General features: G+C 46.8%; 1 protein-coding gene across 2 annotated transcripts in view; it reads right to left on the bottom strand.

The window, feature by feature from the left end:
* Positions 1-10,594: 10,594 nt before the first annotated feature.
* Positions 10,595-17,973, bottom strand: part of LOC134433442 (uncharacterized) — a 33,103-nt gene continuing 25,724 nt past the window's right edge. For both annotated transcript variants that reach the window (XM_063182290.1, XM_063182289.1), the window contains exon 10: positions 10,595-11,401. The gene's annotated coding sequence lies outside the window, so the exon portion shown is untranslated. The remainder of the gene's footprint in view (positions 11,402-17,973) is intronic.

The raw sequence follows: 17,973 nt of genomic DNA on the forward strand, positions 1-17,973 counted from the left end.
TACACCTTGTGTTAAAGAAAGACCTTGAGCTGTTAGCCTCATATAGTAAAAAGGCTGAAGAGGCTTTGCAATCACCACCATTGAATTGGTTGCTTTGGGTTGAAGAACCAGAATTTTATACTGGTCCTTACTTACATTCGCTTCCTTGTTATGTTTGCAAAAAGGATAAAGATAAATGCTATGCATGGGTAGCTTTGCATTGTGCAGATTGTAATCAGGTTTATTGGTATTCACAGAGGTCATTGGGATATTTATGGTGTACATCTTGTTTTGGAAAGTGGATTCGAAATCATATCTGGGTTAGAGCTCTTGAACAAAGTACTGGCCTGCCAGGACGGACAGGATTACAGCTCTTTGAGAGTGCAGAACAAGTGGTTATAGCATATCTTAGGTGGAAGTTACAGGAAAACCTTAGAATATTTGAAATTACTAAAGCTTCACGCATCATAGCAGCTTGCTGTAAAGCTGATTTGTCTTCAAACTTACCTCATGCTATACCTGTGAGCAAGGATGCTGATTTAGAATTAAATCAGTATATTCAAGAATTGACTCAGCCTTACAATAGACAATCTAGCAAACCAGGGAAAAGACAGCGAAGAAAGGAAAAACAACGTAAGCAGAAGGAAGAAAAGGAGAAGCAAAGCAAGCAGAAAGAAAAATGAGGTTTGTTTTTGTTATACTGCTCAATGCTGTAGCAAGTGAAGCAGTAGGAGTAACACACTTTAGTCAACCAAGAGAAAATTTATGGGTAACACTTGCTAATCAAACTAACCAATCATCACTTTGTCTTAGTCTTGGAGGAGTCACTAACCCATTTCGAACATGCCTAGTGGGACTTCCGGTGTGGTCTCCTGGAGAATTTTGCAGTTTGATAAACAATCAAACCTTATGTATGTCTAACATGTCAAACATCACATTGCCGGTGCAACAAGGGTATACTGCAGGTCAGAGTGATGGCTATCGTCAATGCTTACTAATCCAATCACTTAACACCTCTTTGCATTCTCCTCCTGAAGAATTGGATCTTTTTGGAAGTACAAATGCCAGTATGTCTAACACTACAGCTAGCGGATGGTTTAGCTTCAAATTTTCAGATGCTCAGAATTTAAACCAACCTAAAGAAACATGAGCCACCCTAGATTCATCCCTGAATGTGAGTGAATTCTCTCCACAGCATTACAGTCAATGTAACGGCACAAATATCACAGCACCAATGAAATTACCCACAGGAATATTTTTGATTTGTGGAGACAGGGCATGGAATGGTATACCAGCTAAACCACAGGGTGGACCCTGTTTTTTGGGAAAATTGTCACTGTTTCATCCTAATGTGTCCTTGCTAATGCAGCTGAGTCAAAATTCAAACAGGAGAAAACGTAGCATACATGACTTAGACTGCAGCAAGATAGGAGATCCACGGTTTTGGGGCACATTCAAACAGGTGGTGGTTTCAACTATCTTACCAGGAGGATCTGCCAATAAAGCCATGAATTTAGCAAAACAATTAGGATGCTGGGCAAGGGATGAGCTGAACAAGACATCACAAATTCTAGACATGCTAACTGCAGATGTGCAAAGTGTTAACCATGCTGTTTTGCAAAATAGAGCTGCTGTAGATTTTTTGCTCTTAGCACAAGGACATGGATATGAAGAGTTTGAGGGAATGTTTTGCATGAATCTGTCTGATCATTCGCTGTCCATTCACACTAACATAAAAGAACTGCAACAGGGAGTTCACAAACTTAAGGAAGAAGACGGTTTAGGAATTGACGAATGGCCTAAAGGCTTGGGAATCGGACCGTGGCTGAGGAACCTTGTGATCTATGCTATAGGACTGCTGGGTGTAATTTTACTGTTTTTGCTTATTTTGCCTTGTATCTTTAACTGTATTCAAAACATGGTCAGCCGTACAATAGCAAAAACATGGCAAACTAATCTCCTTGCACAAGAAGAAAACGGGGGAAATGTGGAGAGTGTTATTAATAATTGGTTAGCTGAGAAAGGCCACACGGACATAATGCCACTGGTTAAGCTGAAGGAGAAAAGTCAGCAGTCAGCAGGCTGAAAGGAAGAGTCAGCAGTGACCTTGCTGCAACATGAGGATAGGGAGTTGAGATTAGTCCTGAATATATCCTGAGAATATGTAGAAAGTATCAAAAGTAGAACCACAGGAATGCAGAAGTAGGCGTAGGTGCTGATATGTAAGCTGACCAATCCTGAGCTCAACTTTTGCGATATGTATGAAGCTCATAATTAACTGTATTTAACCCGCTGTACTGATCAATAAAATCGAGCCTGTGATGATCAAACTGATATCCTGGTTCCCTTCCGCCGACAGTGGACTCAGTCCCCTCATGCAGATCATCAGTGCAGATACTGAAATCCATGCTGGCTGGCTCTGATCCCTCGGCCATCCTGTGGGTGCCCTGCCATGGCACTCAAGGTGATCTGTTCCATAACCTTGCCAAGCACCCAGGTCAGGCTGACAGGCCTGGAGTTCCCCAGATCTTCCTTCCAGCCCTTTCTTGGGAATGGGCTCACACTGGAACCTCCAGTCCTCTGGGATCTCCCTGCTGAGCCAGGACTGATGGTAAATGATGGAGAGGAGCTTGTGGAGCTCATCCACAGCTCCCTCATCCCCCTGGGATGGATCCCATCTAGTGTGAGAGACATTTGTGAGCATCTGAGTGGCTCAGCTGGTCACCAACTGCTTCCTCCTGAATTACAGGAGGCTGTTCTGCTCCCTGTACCCATCTACCAGCTCAGGAGAACACTTGTCCTGAGGACAACCAGTCCTAATATTGAAAGTTGAGAAAAACAAGGTATTAAGTAGCTCAGCATTTTCCTTGTCTTTAGTTTCTATATTCTCCACTGCATCCAATAAAGAGTAGACATTCTCCCCCATCCTTTTGCTAAACACTTTTTAAAAAAAACTAATTTTTTTTTTTTACAGAATGGGCCAGGTTAAGTTCTGATTAAGCTTTCACCTCTCTAATTTTCTTTTCGCATAATCTAAGGACATCCTTAAACACTTCCTGAGCTGCCAGTCCTTTTTCCCCTGAGTTCCCACAAAATCTCCATGGGCAGCCAGGCCAGTCATTTTCCTCTCTAGCTCATCTTGATAGTGAAGCTCTGGAAAAAGTTAAAGATAGAATCTAAAATGTTAAGCTTTGTGTTTTCCCAGATCAACTGCACCTACGTAAGCAGTATGATAAATTATATAATTGTTAGATGTGATGATTGTTGAGTAATTAAATATAATTATTATATAACCATAACTAGAATAATGAGAAACTATGTCGGAAATTCAGAGGGGGGCTAAATTTATGTATACAATAGAACAATATATGTTTAGTAATTAACATGAAAGTTATATAACGATAGAGTATAAAAACACGATCATTTCGGATTTATGGTCAGAGTCAGATTTGGGTTGAATATACCCCTGGCACCCAGAGCTCTTAAATAAAAAGCACCGCATATAATCCCTCCGTGATTATGTGTTTTTGAATGCTAACAATCTCTTGCCACACTGGGACAGGCTGCTCCTTCCCCCTTAAGATTACTTCTTAAAGCGTGTCCATCCTGCCTGGACCCCTTTGTTTTTCAAAATATCACTTTTAAAACATCGGTACCTGATGTTTCCTTAAAAACATCAGTACCTGATTTGATACTCCCCAAATCAGCATCCTGAACAGGCCAAAGTCTGCCCTTCCTAATTCCTGGGCAGAGGTTTCATTGCTGCCCCTCCTTCTTTCACAGAACATTGAAAACTTGGTTATTTCATGGTCACTGTGCCCCAGGCAGCCTCCGAGCCCCACATCTGCCACCAGCCCTTCTCTGTTTGTGAACAGCAGCAGACAGAGCTTTCCTTGCCAGTGGGAGCGCTACCAAAAATTTGGTGAAATAGAAAACTCCTTAACCCAAATGTAGCATTAAGAAGCAGCATTCTTTATTCAGCTGGATGCACGAGGGAGAGCTCCTCCCAAAGCTGTGCATGCTGAGTACAGGAAAGTTTCTGTTTATTTTCTGTGTTTTGCTCACATATTCATTGATTGTCCTGGACAAAAATACATGTGATAATCATTTCCCCAAAATCATTAACACATTTCCTGTCCCTATTACCCATGTGTTGTTCTGTCCTGGGGTCTCTCTGGTGGTCCCTGGTGGTCGTGGACCCCAATGTTCCCGTGGGCCTGGCTGAGCTGGCAGGACACTGAGGCTGCTGAACTTCCAGTTCCCCTTCTCACACAATGGGCATTGTGTGGTTTCCACAGGCCTGGGGTTGTGGAGAACAAACCCCAGGTGTGAGCTCAGCTGGTGGAGACAATTCATCATCTGGTAGTATGAGGTCACAGAGTGGGCTATGACATCACAGAGTGGGTTAGGTGAGGTCATTTAAAAGGGATGACATCACAGACAGCCTATGTGAACATCACAGAGCCAGCTGTGACATCACAGGGCAGAGCTCTGACATCACAGAGCAGACTATGACATCAGAGACCAGCTGTGTGACATTAGAGAATGGGCTGTGACCTCACAGAGCAGGCTGTGACATCACAGAGGGGCTGTGTGACATCCCAGCAGGGCTGTGTGAGATCACTGGGTTGGTCACTCCACCCCAGCTCCCCCTTACAGCTTCTCCCAACAAGTCCAATGCTGTTCATGCCCAGCAGGGTCCCTGTCCCCCGGGATCCCCCCGGCCCACCTGGAGCCACAGCCTCCACCAAAGGATGTTCCACAGGATCCACCCCAGAGCCTGACAGGGGACAAGGGGCCAGGGCTCTGTGACCAGGACATCAAGGACAGGGATTATCCAGGTCACTGTGGCCTGGTTTGGGTTCCCCAGGGCAGGAAAGATGTCTGGCAGCTGGAGCAGGGTCTGGGAAGGGCCTCCAAGGAGGGGCTGGAGCCCTTGGGCTGTGAGCAGAGGCTGAGGGAGCTGGGCTTGTCCAGGCTAGAGCAGGGAAGGCTGAGGGGCTCCTCATGCCAGCCTGGCAGTGCCAGTGAGGAGGGGATGGAGAACACAGAGCCAGGCTCTTCACCAGGGGGCTGGTGGGAGACAAAAGCCAGTGGGTGGAAGGGGAAAGAGGGGAGATCAGCCAGGGCATGAGGAGATGAAATGAGTCAGGCTGCTTTCAGCATTCCCTCACCACCAAAAGCAGCCTGACCTACTTCTCCATCCACTACTGACAGCATTGCAAATCAGGAATTGTTTGAGCTGTTTTGCCCCCAGTCCAGGACAAGCATCCTGATACAAGAATTTAATTGTATTTATATCTATCACAGAACCATGTTTGTCTGAAATTAATTTTAGTATGGAAATCACTTGTGGATGGTGGACTCCTCAAATGTTGCTGGTATGTTGCATACAGCTCAGAGAAGAGTGTGATTGTTATTAAATTGTGTCCTGTTCAACTACGGTCTGTTGGCAGTGAAGAGAAACTTTCTGTGCCTCTGAGTCTCACCATTTCCTGAAACTCAAAGGACACAAACCTGATGAGCTGTGGTTCCTACTCCAGTGGTGGCACTTGGACCTTCCTCCATCCCCAGAGCAGAGCTCCCTTGGCCCAGAAAGTCCCTGGCAAAGGAGGGATGAAGGAAACAGGAGAGGCTGTGGGGATCAGGTGCGGGGTAGAGCCAGGGAGAAAAAGGACTTTTGCATTTGATGGAGCTGTGCCTTCCCTTGGCTTTGTTGGCTGACAAGAAATGAAACTCCCTCTGTGTCTCGGGCAGCTCCTTGGCTCCAAGGAAAGCAGGTGGGAGTTGGAGCCAAGGAGCTGAAAGCTGCAGGTGCAGCCTGGGTTGGAGTGAGCTCAGATTTGCACAAGGCTGCTCTGAGTGCCAGGGCTGGGGTGGGGGAAATGGTGGGGTGGGGGTAGGGACAGAGTCTGATTGATTGTCAGCCATGAAGGGTCTTGATTTTCATATCCATTTTAACTGCATGAGGAGGTACTTGGATTCAGTGTCAATTGGAGACTGCACCTATCAATTTATTATTGGTAAAAAAACCAACAAACTAAACAGGACCTAAACTTCTTTTTCTCACTGTCTTTTTAAACATAACACATTCTGTTGGAATAGGCTTCTGAAATCTGCCTAATTAACTAAAAAATATTTGGAAACTGAAATCAAATTATTCCCAGAGGCTTGTTAAGGTGTTCTGAATATTAATGAGCCCTGGGACACTGAATTCCTGCACTGAAGAGCTGAAGGCTGAACAAGCCTCTGGAGCAGGAAAATTCAGCAGCAGCCTCCAAGGTGCTGAGGATGTCAGCAGCCCCCACTGAGGCCATCCCTGCCCAGAGACCGTGGGGGAATGGGCAGACAAGGAGAGCGTCCCTGGGGCGGGGGCAGCACAACTCAGAGGCACCAGCGGCTCCAGCTGGGCAATGGAGTGTGGAATGTGGCTGGAAAAGCCCTGCCTGGGCTGTGCCAAGCAGGACACACAAGCCCTGACTCCCATCCCCCAAACAACTCTCTCAAGGAGAAATTCAAAAGGAATTACAATTGTTTGTGTACTCTGAGTTGATGCACTGCGGAAATACCAACAAGAGATCCTCAGGGGATCAAAACAACAAAACAGCCTTTACTGGGAACTTTAGAAAATCAAAGAAATTTTTGCAAAAGATTTGATATGCCATTCAATCAACAAAAAAACACTTCTCAAAGCATTAATTTGGCCCATTCAACTTCACAAACTCAAAGCCTGTTCAAATTTGAGTTAATCAAAATTTGGAAGAGGAAAAAATAGAATAAATATTTTTCTTTTTCCCACTCAGAAAGAGAGGAAGAAAAATAGGATTCAGAGAGGCATTAACAGCTACTAGCTCCTGGATTCCAGCACTGTTCACATGGAAATTCCAAGAGGAGGTAGGGTCAAGATGTGTGCTTGCCTTGTGGCCAGGCACCAATACCCCTTGATCTTCCTGGGCCCTTCCCCCAGGTGGGCCTTGGGCTCATTTGGTCCCTCAGGAGCTGGGCTGGGGCTCCAGAGGTGGCTGTGGAGCATTGCCTGTGCTGTGCCAGGGACTGGCAGCCACTGCTGGGCTGGGATAGAGGCTCTGGGGGGATTGGGGTTCCAGGGCAGGACAGGGCTGAAGTTCCAGGGCAAGGCAAGGCTGGACCTGCCCCTTCCTCCCACACACACTAAATGTTTTCAGCCAACAATCTCCTCCAGTCTGTCACAACAGGCAATGTTGGAGGTGAAATCCCAATTCTGGCCGTGGGTACCTGGCCAAGAAAAACAGTTCTTTTCAATAGGAAGGAAAGCACAGAGCCCCAGTGTTTCTGCCACAGATGAGAAGTCACCCTCAACATGCAAGGTCAGCTGGACCAGTCAGGTGGTCCCTGGGAGGCCAAGCCAGCCAGACCTGTTCCATGTTCTTTTGGTTTTATGGTGCCTCATAGTGTCACAATGGCACCTTGGATCCATGGGGCCCCGCAGTGCCATAATGGTGCCTTGATTCCATGGGATCAGCAGTGTCACAATAGACCCTTCTTTCGATTGAGTTCCCCAGTGTCACAATGGACCACTGATGACATGAGGCCCTGCAATATCCCAATGGACCTTTGGCTTCATGGGGTCTCAGGGTGTCACAATGGTCCCTTGGTTCCATGACACGCCAAAGTGTCACAATGGTCTCCACTGCTCCATGAGGCCTGGCGGGGTCACAATGGGCCCTTCATTTGATGAGGCCTCTCAGTGTCACAATGATCCCTACACTCCATGGAGTCACACAGCTGGCATTCCACACATGGAATAGAGGTGTGTGGTTCCATGGAATGTAGGGATTATTGTGACACTGGTGGGGGGACCCTGGGGCACAGGGGACCCCACTGTGCAGGAGCAGTGTTGGATTTCTCTGGGGTAAACTCTAAGGAGGAATTGGGGATGATTGACCTCCTCAGTGACCTGACACAGCTCCTTTGATGTGACACAGCCCCCTTGTGATGTCACACAGCCTTCTCTTTGATGTCACACTGCCCCTGTGATGTCATACACAGCCTGTCATATCACACAGCTCCTGTGATGTCACACAGCTAACTCTATTATATTACCCTGTAATGTCATACAGCAGTGCTGTGATGTCATAAAAGACAGTGATGTCACAAAGTGACCCTGTGATGTCACAGTCTGTTCTGTGATGTCACAGACTGCTCTATGATGTTACACAACCAGGTGCTGATGTCACAACCCTCTCTCTGGTGCCACAGAGCCACACTCTATGATGGCAGAGACTGCTCTATGGCCTCACATCCTACTATGTGATGACACATGCAGCTCTGTGATGTCACAACTCCCTCAGTGATGTCACAAATCCCTCAAGAACTCAGTTACATTGAAACATTTAAGTCTCTTGTACTTTGAAGAGATCCCTGTCAGGGACACAATTGAGAAAGTGTCCCCAGGTTGCAGTTAGAGCAGAACACTGGAGGCAGTGATGCCAGCTGGGGACAAACAAGGTAAAGGCGTCTCTGGTGCTGAGCACACCTGGATGTGTGTCAGGAATGCAAAGGGCCAAGGCCTGAGCCCCAGCCCCTGGCCAGGCAGATCCTGTCCCTCCCTCCTTGCTCAGGACTCTTCCCAGGATGGGCACTGGCATGTGGGGCTGTGCAATGGCAAGGGCAGGAGCATGGGGCAGCCCGTGCCAGGCTGCTGAGCAGGGACAAGGAGGCAATGAGGCCCCAGGCCTGCAAGGGTCACTTGTCCCCTCCTGGCCCCAGGCCCAGCAGCCATGGCCAAAGTGCTGCCCAAGTTGGCTTTGGCAGGGCTGTCTTGCAGCTGCTGCCCATCCCTGTGCCCTGTGCAGCCCAGGCTGTCCCACGGTGTCCCTACCCTGCGCCTCTGTCCCTGCAGGCTGTCGGCATCCCCCGGCTGCCCCACCTGGCTGGGCCCTTCCTTTGCTGACAGCTCTGCCTCCTGCCTGCCTCTGCCTGCCCACACAAAGCCTTGGGCTTGATATCTAAAGGGTTAATTGAAATTTTATTGTGCCTGTGAACTTTTAGCAGACAAACCAGGCATGCAGGGGCTGCTTTCCCAGCAGGAATGGTTGGAAGAGAAGATGAAGACATCTGGTTTGAGAATGCAGGGATAGAAAAAGCAAGGGCTGAATCTGGGAACTTGAGGTGGGTTTTATGGAAATGGTTAAATTTTAATATACACATAGTGACTGTATATAAGCGATACACTGGTAGAATCACATGTCCACATAAGGAATTATCACCCACTGCACCTCAGGCCTGAATAAATGCTGCTCTCTAAAACACCAAATTAGTATTAAGAAGTCTTATTCTGATATTTTGGACATTTGGTGACAACAGAGGCTCACAGACCCAAGGAGCCAGCTGTGACACTGGGTCCACTGTGATGCTGTGGAACCCCATGGAACCAAAAGTCCATTGTATCAGAGCAAGGCCTCATGGGACCAAGGAGACCATTTCTGACAGTGTGGAAGCCCACAGAGCCATGGGGTCATTGTGACACTGTGGGGCTGCATGGAACCAATGGTCCATTGTGACACTGCAGAACCTTCTGGAATCAAGGGGGGTCATGTTATGCTATGGAATCTCATGGAACAAAGGATCCATGGTGACACTGCAGTGCTCAGACCATTGTTGACAGTGTGAAAGCTCCTGGAACCAGAAGTCCATTGTGATACAGCAAGGCCTCCTAGAACCAAGGGTCCCTTGTGGTTCTGTGGGGCTTCCCATAACCAAGGAGAACATTTGGACACTGTGAGGCCTCATGGAACCACCTGCCACTGTGACACAGCAGGGCCACATGGAGCAAAGGGGCCCACTGAGACACTGAGGAACCTCATGGAACCAAAGGTCCATTATTACACTGCAGGGCCCTGTGGAACCAATGGGACCATGGCAACACCGTGGTGCTCCATGGAACCAAGGGGCCATTCTGATTCTGCTTTGCCTCATGTAGCCACGGGGCCACCATGACACTGCAGGGCCTCGTGAAACTACGGCAGCCTTGTTACACTGGGAGTCCATTGGGAGATTGCAGGGCCTCATGGAACCATGGAGACCATTATGGCCCTTCAGAACCCATTGGAACCAAGGGGTCATTTGCAGATTGCAGGGCCTCATGGAAGCAAGGGGGGACAGCTGTGATTGGACAGGGCCCAATGGAAGCAAGGGGCCAGTGTTGCACAGCTGTGCCTCATGCAGGCAAGGAGCCACTGGGATCCTGAGGAGCCCGAAAGAACCACAGGGCCAGGGTGACACTGCAACCTCATGGAAGCAAGGAGGCCACTGTGCCACAGCAAGGTCTCATGGGAAGCAAGGGACCATTGTGACACTATGGAGCCCCTTGGAAATAAGGGGCCAGCATGACACCAGCATTGTGACACTGAGGGGCCCCATGGATCCAAGGGAACAGGTATCAGGTCTGGTTGGCTTGGCCTGACCAGCTCAACTGATCTTGGTATGTTGAGAGTCTGTTCTGATGTGCCCCTGAAACCCTGGGGCTCTGTGCTTTTCCTTCCTGTGGAAAAGAACCATCCCTCCTGCCCAGGCACACCTTGTGGGACAACAGGACTCCTGTACGACTAACCAATATGATTAAGCAGAAGCCATTTATTGTTTATATTATGCACTTATTTATACATTCTAACCCTACTGCACACGCTGATCACGCTCTTCTTCATTGGTGCCTCTGTGTTCTTCTTGTGTTCTGCACTCACTTTGCAGGGTATATGATTGGTTACAGTGCAGGTGGTTCTCAGCCCTCTGTTATCTAGTTCTTGCAGCCTTGGTATTCTGTTTCTCAGTCTTTTCTTTCTTCATTTAGCACAGTTTATGTCTTAGTAAACTTGATGAATTCCTGAGGGCTCTGATAAGAATAACTACAAGTGGTATGGCTGGTGCACAATGTGGCCTAAGTTGTTCAGGTACATTGCTACAATTCCCCCTGTTTCTTCTTGCACCAGCCAAACCCTTTTCACTGTATTTTCTACCAAGCGGGTCACCAATTTCATTAGGCATGGAACAATACAAAGCAATGTAATAATGACTACTAATAATTGCAAAGCTCCCTTTATATTGTCTTTCAACCACCCAGGTATTCCCCATCCCTCAAACCATTCATCCAATCCCAAATCATTCACTGTCAATTTCTTCACGTTGTCTTGTAGTTGAGTTTCCTGTGAATGGTTGCAGACTGGCCAGAGGGATTCATACAACACATTCCTTCAAAATCCTCACACCTGTGCACATGTGCTAACAGTAAAAAAATCTATAGCAACTCTGTTTTGCAGTGTGCCATGTCTAATACTATCTGCATGAGTGAGCATTTGATTTAAAATAGCTGAAGTTGTGTTCAGTTGTTTGACTGTCCAGCATCCCAAGACGTAATGCGTAGCCAAAGCTGGAATAGCGGCAACACCTGGAGTAAGGAATGATGCTGTTATTTGTGCTGGAGCACCCCAAAACTCTACATGATTGTCGCAATTAGGTCTTAAGCTTGTGATTGCTCTTTTAGACTTCTTGCTATGTCCTGCTTTCCAAACAGTCTGATTCAGCATTTTGCACATGCTAGAGGCAAACATGGTTGGCTTTCCTAAATAACAAGGACCACCAAACGGATTGCTCAGAATTGCAGGCCATGCCCTATCCCCACAGATTAAAAAGACACCTGGTGGAAGCTTTTGTACAGTCACATTTGCACCAGCACTTCCAGGATAAGTCCAGTTGTGGCAATATTTGGTCACATTCTTATACCATGGAGAATTGGGATTAAGGATGACACTTTTATTTTTGGGACATGGGACTAGGACATTGCTCATATCAGTTGATTTCAGGTTTAAAAAGTAGTTAAAAAACAAGCAATAATTCCCAGGTACCAATCCTAGCAAATCTAGTTCTTGGGGCAGTAGTCTGCTTTCATTCAGTGATTGTGTTATCATACCTACTTGGAAGCCCTCACTGTTTGGCCTAATTCCCAACCTTTTGCATATGTCCAATTTTGTACAACCTCTGATTGTGTTACACCAGTGATTCTCCACACTTGATCTATTTCCTCCCTCGTATCCCTTTCCTCTAGCTCCTACCCATCTTGTAAAACCAGTAAAATTACTTTTTAGAATACCAAATAAACTTGTACAGAAGGGATCTCATGGCATGGCTAAGGACAAACGAAAGAAGTCTACCCCAGCAGCATTGGCCCAAGGAAGCCACATATTCTGTCGATGCCATCCCGGCAGGTTAATTTCTTCTGCACTATGGATGTTGCCACATATCACAAGTAACAGAGAAAGACTCCCAAAAACCTGCAAATCTAATTTAAGACTATTCTTCATCTTTATCATTGGCAAAAACCACTTCCTCTATGAGATGGATAAAATTCAAACTGACTGTGCCTCTTGTTCTTTGCACTCTTTTCCTATTCTGTCTCCTCTGGTTCTTCTCTTCCCACCTTTGTTTTGTTTGTTCTCACTGCTCAGATCTAAGTCCCCAAGTCCCAGGGATAAGTATTCCTTTTTCACATTCAATAGCCTTGATCTTATTCTCTCTCTTTTTGCTCGAGCTTCCAGAGTTCGTTATGGTACCACTGAATAGCCTGCCCCAACTGCTCCTGAGACTCAAACAAATTCAGCCCTTCTTGACAGATTTCACGTGATTTAACCGTTGTTCCTGTCTCTTGGGATAAAACCACCCAGGTATTGAATTCTTAGGTGTGCCGATGTCTGCACTCTAAACACCTTGAGAAGCTCCTTCCTCTAAACTCATACCACCCATCTGATCCACACCCCACAATTCCAATCTCATCCAAGGATAGCAAAAGCGTTCACAGTTGTTTTCAGGTAATGCTGGTTGTTTCATTGGTGATATCAGGGGTCAGAGTTCCTTCTCAAGCCAGGGAAGAACTCATTTCACTGGTATCCATCAGGGTCCTTTGTAATGATACAAGCATAATCCCTTCCTGCTGCAAACCTGAGTAACGCGTTAATGTTGGTGGGTCACTACCAGTACCTACTAGCCATAGAGGATTCATAACATAAACTGCTTTCAGCACTCTGTCCTGTGGGCTCAGCCCATCCTCCCCAAGTTTTTGTTTATCAAGCAGTCCTTTCAGTACCTGATGTGTTCTTTCAATAGTACCTTGTCCTGTGGAGTTACCTGGAATACCTGTGCTCTGCTTCCCTCCCCAACGAGGCAAGAAATCTTGGGACTGTTGGGCTGTATATCCTGACCCATTGTCTGTCTTGATTTCCTGAGGCAAGCCCATGATGGCAAAGCAGCCTTGCAAGTGTCGAATGACAAAACGAGATCCTTTGCTTGTCATAGGAGTGGCTCAAACCATGCAGAAAAGGTGTCTATAATTACATGAATGCATTTAAAGCGACCAAAAGAGGTGCAGATGGTCACATCAGATTGCTGTAACTGCAGGGGCCCCAGGCTGTGAGGGCTGACCAAGGACCCATTCCACCAATCATACCCTGGCATTGCAGACACGTTGTGACAATTCCTTGAGCATCCTGCAGTGATATTAAAAATTGTTTGGGTAAAACTTTTGCACTTTGGTGAAAAAACTTGTGAGCACTTCGAGCCTGGCCCAACTTATCAATAATAGGAGAAACAGAGGCCCAAAGTGATGCCACCAGTTGGTCAGCCCTCTCATTTCCTAAGGGCAGGCCTCCTGTCAATCCAGAGTGACTCCAGATATGGAATGACAGATTTAGCTGGGAGTGTATATTCTATCTGTTAGAGGTGGGGCAGTTATCTTCTGTTAATTGGGCAGTTTTCTTTATCTCTTCCACAAACCAGTCCTCCCTCTGGGAAATATCGTCTGTTAATGGGCCATTAAGTGTCACTGCATGGCTGATAAAATTACAGCATCCTGTTGTGAGATGCTCCACCCAGGGGGAGGAGCCAAGCATTCCTACCTGGATATAATTTGAGATTTTAGGACACCAGAGCAGCCTTTTCCCACTGAATTTGCAGAGCAGCAGCTTTCTTCTCCACTGGATTCCCAGAGGAAGACCAGGCCTATCTACACCACCACTGGACTCTCAGAGGAAAACCCCACCCTTCTACAGGATCACTGCTCCAACAGAACCACACCTGTCACTGCAGGAGGGCTGCAGCCACCATTTAATGGGACTGCTGCCAATACCCTGACCCACAAGGTGTCAGGTCGTATTCTGACTCTCTCAGTGGTCTGTTTTCTGGGGTTTTTTTGTACTACTGTATTTGTATTTTTTTTAAAACTTTCCTAGTAAAGAACTGTTATTCCTATTCCCATAGCTTTGCCTGAGAGCCTTTTAATTTAAAAATTATAATAATTCAGAGGCAGGGGGTTTACACTTTCCATTTCAAAAGAAGGCCCCTGCCTTCATTAAGGAGAGCTGTCTTTCCAAACCAAGACGGATTTTTGCACCCAGTGTTAGGCCCAGGGGCATTGATAGAAAAAGGGTTAAAAAGGAATAATAGTTCTTGAGTAATCTAATTTTTGTGTGCTGATATTGAAACCTCATTAAGTGTCACCATGTGGTGTAACCATGGTTTGAGTGGCACGAGGTTGTGGCTATATTTCTAACCATTTGTAGGCCCGTATCTAAACATGGGTCCTATAACTAAGGCCAATGTGACTGTTACCCTGTTTGCTTTATGGCTTAATAAGGTGAGGAATTCATGGATTTTTAACTTCCTCTGGAAGGCAGGTGTATGGACTCAGAGCTATCACACACTAACTGAGTGTTTTTGGGGTTACTTTAATAATGGTACTTACTGTGAGGAATTGACACTGGTGGAAATTTTCTCCCAACCCTTCACCCAGCTCTTTGGGCCTGCCCCATCAGTTCTCAAAGGGTTCAGATCCACTCTAAATGCTAATGATATCATACAGTGGTTGGTGTTGCTGATAGGCCTGTTCTATTTAGCATTGAGAGATAAGGGAAGATTGACCTGGATAACCACACTGACACCTGCCCCAATGACAAGGGATGCTGGTGCCCCAGAGCCTGACCCTGCCCCACAGCCCACCTCATAAATGAACCACCCAGATTGGGTGGGGGTTCTGCTGAAGGAGATGGGCCAGATGATGAAGGAGTACTTTTCCCCAGCTGGTGAGGAACCCTCCCTCTGCCTCAAAGAGGGAGAGTCTGAGGGTGCAGCAGTGGAACCCACAGATGTTACAACTGTCCAGGTTCCAGCTGAACTGCAAAGGCAGACACAGCCAGCAGCAGTCGCTCCTGTGGAAACAAGGAGATCTAAAATGAAATCAGAGCACCCAGGCAAGGATAAGAAAGGAGGGCCTTCACAACCCACAGGGGAGCCAATGGTTGAGATCATCACCAAGTCCCTGATGTATGAAAGTCTCCGTAATCTGCACAAAGACATTGTACGATGGGGACGTGAGGCTTGTACAACCTGGTTACTCTGGGTCTGGGACCTCATGGGTACAGGCATGCAGCTGAATGGTGGTGAGGCAAGGAATTTGGGATCCTTGACCCAGGACTCAGGTATGAATCAGATTTTTGTAAAGGGAACCTGGGTCCCTTTCTCTCTGGGAGCAGCTATTAATGAGTGTCAGAGAGAGGTTTGTCCCCAGTGAGAGAATGCAGGAGCACCACTATAGAATGTGCTAGAAGACCCTCGAGGAAGGAATCAAACAGCTGAGAGAAGTGGCAGTATTGGACTTTTTGGGAGGGATGGACAGCATGATAATGATCCCGACAAGGTCAGGTGCACAGGGCAAATGCTGTGGAGTCTGGCAAATCTGAGGCCAGATCAATACACCACCTTTATTGCAACAATTAATGCCCATAATAACCAAAAGACAGTGGGTTCTGACACCAACAAGCTTAGAAACTATGAGAGTGTGATCAATGACCCCAAGCAGGATCATATCTCTGCCGTTATTAAGAACCACAGAGAGAAGATGAGGGAGATGAGGGAAGAGGTGAGGAGGAACAGTTTCCATATGGCACCAGTACAAATCACAGGCCCCAGTCACAGCCAAACATCCCCCAGCCAGAGAGAGAGCACACCCCACGGGCTGACCTGTGGCTCTTCCTTCATGACCATGGGGAAGACATGGGAATGTGGGATGGGAAACCCACTTCTGTCCTGGCAGCACAGGTGCATCAACTCAAGGAGGGAAACACCAACCAAGAGAGTTCCACTAAAGTGAAGGTAGCCTCAGCCTCCTGTGACCGAGCTGCCAGGTATAATCTGTCAGATCCCCTTGAAGGAACCTCTAGTATGTATGCCCAGGAAAGAAATTATAACCAGGGCTAGAGGGCACTGACTCTAGCCTGGAAGAGGCACAGCAAAAACGGATCTTCTGGATTGTGTGGACCCGATGGCCTGGCACATCAGAGCCACAAAAATATGACGCCTTATTTGATACTTGTGGCATTCACATTTTCTGAAAAATTCTTTCGCGCAGGATTTTTCTCCTGGGAAGCAGAGAAGCCTCAGAGAAAAAGGAAAACAGTAATTATCTCATTTTCTTCTCCTGTATTTTGCTCCTTTGGAATGTATTTGGAGATGTTTTACCAACAGGTGATTGCTTCATTGGTTTCTGGTGTGTTTTCACTCATTGGCCAATTAGGGCCAAGGTGTGTCAGGACTCTGAAGAGAGTCACGAGTTTTCATAATTAGCTTTTTAGCATTGTGTAAGTATCCTTCCTGTATTCTTTAGTATAGTTTAGTTTAGTATTCTTAAATATTATATAGCATCTTAAAATAATAAATTAGCCTTCTGAGAAAATGAGGTCAGATTCATCTCTACCTCCTTCATTGGGGAACCCCACTAATACAATAGATACTGGTGTGCAGTGTACCCTGATGCCACCAGGACATGTGGGGGAAGAACCTGTTTCCATTGCCGGGGTGACAGGGGGATCACAGCAATTGACCCTGTTGGGAGCCCAGGTGAGCCTGACTGGGAAAGAGTGGCAGAAACATCCTATTGTGACGGGCCCAGAGGCCCCGTGTATTCTGGGCACAGACTTCCTCCAGAACAGCTATTACAAAGACCCAAAGGGACTCAGATGGGCTTTTGGCATAGCTGCTGTAGAGGCAGAGAACATCAAGCAGATCAACACTTTACCTAGACTATCCAAAAGACCATCTTGCAGTAGGTCTCCTGAAGGTGGAAGAGCAACAAGTGCCAATTGCCACCCCAAAGGTGCACTGCCAGCAGTATCAGATGAATCGAGATGCCGTGATCCCCATCCACAAAATGATCCGTGAGTTGCAGAGCCAAGGGGTGGTCAGAAAAACCCACTCACCCTTCAACAGCCTCATCTGCCCTGTGCACAAGTCTGACAGAGAATGGAGATTGACTGTGGACTATTGTGCATTGAATGAAGTGACTCAAGCGCTGAGCGCTGCTGTGCTGGACATGCTGGAACTCCAGTACGAGCTGGAGTCCAAGGCAGCAAAGTGCCTTGCCACTATAGACATTGCCAATGAATTTTTCTCCATTCCTCTGGCAGCAGAATGCAGGCCTCAGTTTGCTTTCACCTGGAGGGGCGTGCAGTACACCTGGAACCGACTACCCCAGGGGTGGTGAGACAGAGTAATATTTTCCAGAGTAGAAATCCATTTTGATTCAGGTGAAATGTACATCTTTGAATTAAGCCTGTAGCTTGCAAACATAGCTATTTAATCTGACTGCCTGTTCTCGCAAAAAGCCTATGCTCAGAGAAACTGCTTCAGCCAAAGGACAGATATAGAGGGGTGGGGGGGCGAGGCCTTGAACTCTGAAACAGACAGAAAGGCTGTTATGGAGAGCAGGGCAAAATGACCCATTATGTTTTTTCTGATAAAGAAAAAATAGTGGCAAATGTCACACAAAATCACTAGAATGAATACGTATGAATCTATTGTGAAATTGCATGCATATATATTTGAGAGGGAGATAAAAAAGGATCTGGAGTTCCCAGAGGTATGCATGTCATTTAAGGGGAACAATTCCCACATGTGTCCAGCTGTGTAATAAACATA

This window comes from Melospiza melodia, unplaced genomic scaffold, assembly GCF_035770615.1.
Source record: "Melospiza melodia melodia isolate bMelMel2 unplaced genomic scaffold, bMelMel2.pri scaffold_18, whole genome shotgun sequence".
Lineage (NCBI taxonomy): Eukaryota > Metazoa > Chordata > Aves > Passeriformes > Passerellidae > Melospiza > Melospiza melodia.